Source organism: Trachemys scripta, chromosome 2 (genome assembly GCF_013100865.1).
Source record: "Trachemys scripta elegans isolate TJP31775 chromosome 2, CAS_Tse_1.0, whole genome shotgun sequence".
In the NCBI taxonomy this organism is placed as follows: domain Eukaryota; kingdom Metazoa; phylum Chordata; order Testudines; family Emydidae; genus Trachemys; species Trachemys scripta.
The window spans coordinates 81,330,503-81,338,554 of record NC_048299.1 but is presented as its reverse complement, the minus strand read 5'-3'; positions in this window follow the sequence as shown (position 1 = coordinate 81,338,554).

The window sequence follows — 8,052 nt, the reverse complement described above, 5'->3', positions numbered from 1 at the left end:
GAACTTCCTGGCAAATGCAACAGAATCCATGAGGTTCTAAGGTGAGTAGTATTATATTTAATTTGCAGATTGAGAAACTGAGGGCAAAAATCCATCCCACTGCAGAAGGCCTGCACATGCTTTATGCACCGAGATGCCTAGTCCTATTTTCTAACCACTAGAGCATGCTGCTTCCAAATTTGTAACAGAGGACCTCATAGCTCCCTCTTGCAAAAAAGCCTATAGCTGCAGAAAGCTAAACTGGAAGTACTTTGTTTGAGAGTTGCCTCCCATATATTTCTCCCCAATTGTTCTATGGGAGGAAGGTGTGACGTCGTGCTGGCCCTGGGTCTCTAGTCGCTTCCGCATGTCTGTGCAGCACCAGTGGTGCTATGTAGACAGGACTACTACAGTCAGAAACTATGCCCAAGTATCTCACACCGCACATACCCTTTAAAGGGAATCCCAGCAAGGCTTGGACCAGAGCTGGGTAAAAATTCATTTTCCCATTATTATTATTATTTTTTTTTTTTGCCATTTTGCATCAGGATGAAACTGAGACCTTTCAAAAAATTTTCTCAGTGAGTGTCCTAACCACTGGGTTATTGGCTATTCTGATCTCTCTCTCACACTCGGTCCCTGTGACAAGAAATTCCATTCTGGAGCTGAGAAACCCTTCCATAGGACTAGGGTTTATAATTTTAAAAAGGCCAATTTTAACAAATTAAGGGGACTGGTAAGGGAAGTGGATTGGGCAAACGTATTAATGGATCTAAAGGCAGAAGAAGCCTGGGATTACTTCAAGTTAAAGATGCATGAGCTGTCGGAGGCCTGCATTCCAAAAAAGGGAAAAAGATTACAAAGCAGGAGATTTAGACCGAGCTGGATGAGCGACCGACTCAAAGGGGCGATTAGGAAAAAACAGAAAGCGTACAAAGAGTGGAAGAGGGGAGGGATTAGTAAAGAAACTTACCTTAGCGAAGTCAGAGAATGTAGAGATAGAGTGAGAAAGGCCAAAGGCCGTGTAGAGTTGGACCTAGCGAGGGGAATTAAAAGCAATAGTAAGAGGTTTTACAGCCATATAAATAGGAAGAAAGCAAAGAAAGAAGAAGTGGGACCGCTGAAGACTATTGCCGGAGAGGAGATTAAAGACAATCTAGGCATGGCGCAATATCTCAATGAATATTTTGCATCGGTGTTTAATGAGGCCAATGAAGGTATTAGGGATACTAGCACCACTACAGAGGGGCATTCAGGATGGGGGATTACCGTATCCGAGGTAGAAACAAAACTTGAATGCCTTAATGGGGCTAAGTCGGGAGGACCGGACGATCTTCATCCGAGAATATTGAAGGAATTGGCGCGGGAAATAGCAGGCCCATTAGCGATAATATTTAATGAATCTGTAAACTCGGGGGTGGTCCCGTTAGACTGGAGAATAGCTAATGTGGTTCCTATTTTCAAGAAAGGGAAAAAAAGTGATCCGGGTAACTACAGGCCTGTTAGTTTAACATCTGTAGTGTGCAAGGTATTAGAGAAAATTCTGAAAGAGAAACTAGTTGAGGACCTGGAGGTTAGTGGCAATTGCGATAAATTACAACATGGTTTTACGAAGGGCAGATCGTGCCAAACGAATCTGATCTCCTTCTTTGAGAAAGTAACGGATTTATTAGATAAGGGAAATGCGGTGGACCTAATATACCTGGATTTCAGTAAAGCGTTTGATACTGTACCCCATGAGGAATTATTGGTTAAACTGAAAAACATGGGGATCGATATGAAAATCCAGAGGTGGATAAGGAATTGGTTAATGGGGAGAATGCAGCGGGTCGTATTAAAGGGTGAACTGTCAGGTTGGAGGGAGGTTACTAGTGGAGTGCCTCAAGGTTCGGTTTTGGGACCCATTTTATTTAATCTATTTATAACTGACCTCGGAACCGATTGCAGGAGTGGGCTGATAAAGTTTGCGGATGATACGAAGGTGGGAGGCGTTGTAAATTCGGAGGAGGATAGGGATATCCTGCAGGGAGACTTGAACGAGCTTGTGAATTGGAGTATCAGGAATAGGATGAAATTTAATAGTAAAAAGTGTAAGGTGATGCATTTGGGGATAACTAATAAAAATTTTAGTTACAAGATGGGGACGCATTGGTTAGAAGTAACGGAAGAGGAGAAGGACCTAGGGGTCCTAGTAGACCGCAGGATGACTATGAGTCGACAATGCGACGTGGCGGTGAAAAAAGCCAATGCTGTCTTGGGATGCATTAGGCGAGGTATATCTAGTAGGGATAAGGAGGTCCTGCTTCCGTTGTACAAGGCGCTGGTGAGACCTCATTTGGAGTACTGTGTGCAGTTCTGGTCTCCCATGTTTAAAAAAGATGAACTCAAACTGGAACGGGTGCAGAGAAGGGCCACTAGGATGATCAGAGGAATGGAAAACCTGTCGTATGAAAAGAGACTAGAGGAGCTTGGGTTGTTTAGTCTGACAAAGCGAAGGCTGAGGGGGGATATGATTGCTATCTTTAAATATATTAGAGGGATTAATACGAGGGAGGGAGAAGAATTATTCCAGCTTAGTACTAATGTGGATACGAGAACGAATGGATATAAACTGGCCGTGGGGAGGTTCAGGCTTGAAATTAGACGAAGGTTTCTGACCGTCAGAGGGGTGAAATATTGGAACGGCCTTCCGAGGGAAACGGTGGGGGCGACGGACCTGTCTGGTTTTAAGATTAAGTTAGATAAATTTATGGATGGAATGGTTTAATGGTAAAACATAGTAGTCAAGGAAAACCAAGAAATGGTAGGTAAATTGTATAATGGCTGACAGGGGTCAGGCTGGAGACTCTTGCCTATATGCTCGGGGTCTTACTGATCGCCATATTTGGGGTCGGGAAGGAATTTTCCTCCAGGGCAGATTGGCTGAGCCTCTGGAGGTTTTTCGCCTTCCTCCGCAGCATAGGGCAGGGATCTCTAGCAGGAGGGTTTCTGCCGATTGAAGTCACCTAAAACAGGATTGGGGACTTCAACAGCAGAGTCCAGGGAAGGGGTAGGGACGGTTTTATGGCCTGCAGCATGCAGGGGGTCAGACCAGATGATCATAATGGTCCCTTCTGACCTTAAAGTCTATGAGTCTATGAGTCTATGAGATATATTGCCACAAAACGTTTTGATTTTGATGAATCAGCATCTTCCAACAAAACAACATTTTGTTAGAAAATTCCCGACCAGCTCTAGTTGGGACCTGCCCAAAACTGTATTACCTTTTTGCCCTGACTGTTACACAGGGGCAATGGGAGGATTCAATGCATCCCCTTGACTTTCCCTCTGCTCATCCCCAGAACCCAATGAAGCCCTTTGTGGGGCCTCAGGAAGGGGGAAACAATGAAATAGAGATAGCTGACCCCCCAACTTCCACACAGGAGGAGGAAATTCATGTGAAGAGGGTGCACAGAACTAGGGGATACAATCAGGTTAAATAAAGTATATTTTAAAACGCTGCATAATTTTCATCTCTTTAAACCTACTAAGAGGATATTATAAACAATGGAGAGGAAGACAAAGTAAAAATCTAATAACAAACAAACAAAATAACCCTGATAGTGTCTTGTACATTTACTTTCTTCAGCATATTAAACCGAACTCAATAAAACATGTGAACTGTATATTTTTACACAGTAATTATTGATTATTATTAATATTATTGCTTACTGGCCTGGCATCCTCCGCTTTCTCTCCCTGAGTCTGCTCAGTCCTCCAGGAATGAAGTGTGATTTTTACACTTTACATCGCATTGCAATGATTTATATGTGGGTCCTGGCCTGTCACATGATGTCCTTTGACCTGCACAACATGATGTAAGTGTAAGAATCACACCCATTCTCATAGAACCATAACACAGTGTTCACCACACCACCCACAAACTGGGGTACAAGCCTTTTTATTTTATTTTTGGCAGCTCCCTGAATTACTTTTAGGTAGCTCTGCACGTTCCTGCTTTTCATTTAACGAGGTGCAAACACTCTGTATAAATAAAATAAAAAGCTCCCTGTGGCTAACAGACTGCTGCTGGCTGCCACACACTGAAAAATGTTTGTCTCCATTGCTGTTGCTTAATAATTCAAATTTTATAAACAAAGAAATCATTCTCTCTTTCCCTCCCTCTCACCCCTCTCATCTGGTTTTGGGGGTTAGAAGCTTGGATATAGCGGCAAAAAAAACTTCAACTGACAGTATACAGTACTATCAATGCATACAATAGTTGTACAGTACTACAGTGTTTTCTGAGTATCTCAGGCACACAGGCTCTGCATCCCTTAGGATCCATATGTCCACCAGTGCAGTGCTTGTATGTAAATACTGCATTGTCTGTTGGATATTTCAGTTCCCTTTACATAAGATTTGCCATCCAAGGCCGGACACTTTTATATTATCTCATATCCTGTTTCTGGCATCAGCTGATACCGGAGGCTTCAGAAGGTAAAAATTTGTCACAATAACAATGTAATATTACTAAGTTATCTATTAAGATGCCCAGACAGGTTACAATCCAGCTCTTCCGGGCTTCTATTCCTCTGCTCTAACTACTAAAGACTATTATTTCTCAAATCTCCTCATTGGTGACCAAGTCTCTCCATTCAAGGACTAGAATCTTTCACAGACACTTGTTTTCAAAGGCATCTAGTTTTCTAGATAACATTTTAATAGATTTTCAGCTCTTGCTACCATATGTTAGCACTGAGATTACATTCCAATTGAAAATTCTGTGATTGGGGTTTGGTTTTTTTTTGGTACTGTGTATCTTTCATTTCCATATGTTGTTGAGTTTAGTGGATGCCTTTCCTATTCTTGATGTTACTTCTTTCTTGAGGTCTCCATTCACTAATACAGTGCTGACCAAGTAAATGAACTGTTTCAACCTTCTTGATGTTTTTGCCTTCTAACATGATGTTACTGCTTGACGTCTGGGTTTCAAGGATGTTTGTTTTGGCATAACTAATTTTGAGCCCTACTTGGTCTGTTGTTTTTGCCAAGGTATCTGTAGCTTTTTTGGGGTGTCATTCAATAGCATAATATCATGAGCAAAGTCTAGGTCTTCTAGGCATTTGCCATCTACCCATGCTATGCTAGTCTTTGTGTTGTTCATACATTTCTTCATTATCCAGTCTGGGGATTTAAACCTAACTGGTTTAAACCTAACTGGTTTAAATTATTTAGATGCAATATCTTTCCCCATATCATTACACTGACTGATTTTTAAATCAGTATAAAACTACCAGAAGCTTTATAATCCTATGGGCTCCTATAACAACTTCCAGCAAACTGCTTCAGATATGTATTGTCTTCCATCTAGAGGTTGAAATCTCTCAGAACCTGATGATGCTACTTGGTGGGCAAGACTGACCACTTGTGTCATGGATTCATGTCTTTCCTGGCTGGTTAAAGCTAATGAGAGGGCAGTATGCTGTAACTGCTGCTGCTGGAGATCATTACTGCTGCTTTTCAGGTCAGGGACCCACATGTACATATATGCGTACTGATTTTCCACTGACTTGCACCTTGTGCATTCGTTTACACATATGCAAAGGTGAGTGTGAAGTGGGTGTAAAACACAACTATTCTGGTCTAGTAGAATTTTATGCCCACTTTGCACATGTGTAAAGGACTACACAAAGTGCAAGGCAATGGAGAGTCAGAGCAGATGTGTGGCTCTTTCTTTAAAAAGTCTATTTTTGTTGTTAACTTTGGTGAACTATTGGCTACTCCCTTATCTTCCCTTTTTGGAAAAGGTTATTCAGAAGATGGTGACTGAACAGCTTCAGTCCCATCTGGAAACAATTAGATTTTCTGACACCTATCATTCTGGATTCAGATCATCCCACACCATGGAGAAAGATCTTAACATGATGGATCACCATCTCCTAACAATGGACAAAGGAGATATGTCTTTGTTACTAATGCTATATAGAGGCTTCCAAGGGAGGTTGTGGAATCCTGTCATTGGAGGTTTTTAAGAACAGGTTGTCAGACAAACATCTGTCAGGGATGATCTAGATATATTTGGTCCTGCCTCAGCACAGGGGGCTGAACTTGATGACTTCTCGAGGTCCCTTCCAGCCCTACATTTCAAGAGAGAAAATCATAGGGTTTTGATATATAAAGGCTGCCCAATAAGGGGAAGAGAAGGGCTAGAAAGTACAAGTTCTGACATGCCCTAACATGGTGGCTTTTAACCTTTCCAGACTACTGTACCCTTTTCAGGAGGCTATGTCATATGTACCCCAAGTTTCACCTCACTTAAAAACTACTTGCTTACAAAATCAGACATAAAAATACAAAAGTGACACAGCACAGTATGACTGAAAAAATGCATATTTTCTCATTTTTATCTTATAATTATAAAATAAATCAACTGGAATATAAACATTGTACTTACTTTTCAGTGTATAGTATATAGAGCAGTATAAACAAGACATGTTATGTATAGAATTTTAGTTTGTACTGACTTTGCTAGTGCTTTTTATGTAGCCTGTTGTAAAACTAGGCAAATATCTTGATGAGTTGGTGTACCTCCTGGAAGACCTCTGCATACTCCCAAGTGTACATGTAACATTGGTTGAGAACCACTACCCTAACAGATGTGTGCTGGAGATAAAATGCCATGACAATAAAACAATATGCATGTGTTAGGACATAGTGAAGCCTAGTTTCTTGTTTCCTCCAGATGTGATATGACTCTTTGCTTTTTCCAGAGACAAGTCAGGGCCCTTTACCAATCAGACACCCTTAATATTATTATTACTAATAATAATACCTAGTTCTTATATATCACTTAAGCACTGTATATTTGCATGTAGCTATATATGTGAACCATTACTGTCGGTATACTCTTCTGGAATATTCAAAAGCTTAACAGCACACTTAAACAAGTAACACCTCAGTTCTGCAGGTCTGATGGACGATCCTCAATTTAGCATTTTAAAGGAGTAGGAAGGTCCTCTTTTGGAGGCAGGGGTCAGGAAGGAATTTTTCACTGATCTTGTTTTTACCCACCCCCAGACTGGCATGCTTGCTTTCCTTTGGCACAAAAAGATTTTAATCATTTCATAGAATGTTTGTTAAGGACCTAAAGATTTTAAAATTAAAAATGTACAGGATACCATTTAATTACAATCTCATGCAGATATAAAATTTAATATTTTCTAATGCATTTAAAAAAAATTCCAGGCTGAGAAACTAGTCCTTAAGAAGGCGAATATATATATATATACACACACACACACACACACACACACCTATGAAATAATTTAAATAGTTTATACCTGAACATTGGTGTTCTGTCTTCAGACAGACGGCCAAATCCTGCACACTGTAGTTTTGCATGTATTTTGGGGCCAATCGGATTTTTTTTTTTTTGCATGAGTAAGACTAGCAAAATATAGGCTCCTTTAGAGGGTTAACAAATAGCAAATATCAGGTTTGTTTTATTTCAGTAGCTACATCATTAGTAAAAGAATCAAATGAATAAATCCAAAGAACTCCAAAAAGTTATTTTCCCCTTGCTATCATGTTGTACATTAATATCTGTTATATTTAACACACATTTGCTGTAATAAATAATGTAATCAGATAATGATATTAGGCTAAGGACTGAATGGGCAGGAAACTGACCTAACTTCTAACCCCTAGTAGTGGTTGTCCTTCCAGGTTAGGTTTGAGACAGATTGGCAGGGCAATGTAGAGAAACTCCCTTCTATGTGTTTTCTGTGCATAAACAGAAGACTTCAAAGCTTTCAATCTAAAACCCTTTGCAAGGATTAAATTCACACACACCAGAGAGAGAGAATGCGGAAGGAGAGCATTATGTATCTAGATTAATCAAATCCATTCTATTTAAGGTATTTCTAGGGCATCCAACACCGAAGTCTCCCTTGAAGATCACACATAAAGACTCTTGAGCTTGAGCCATTTCTACTAGACTGTGAAAATAACTTTCTGCAGGTTCAACACAGTAGCAACGTAGTCTGCACTGCAGCTAGGTATCAGCCCCCTTTCATTTACTACACTGGGGCG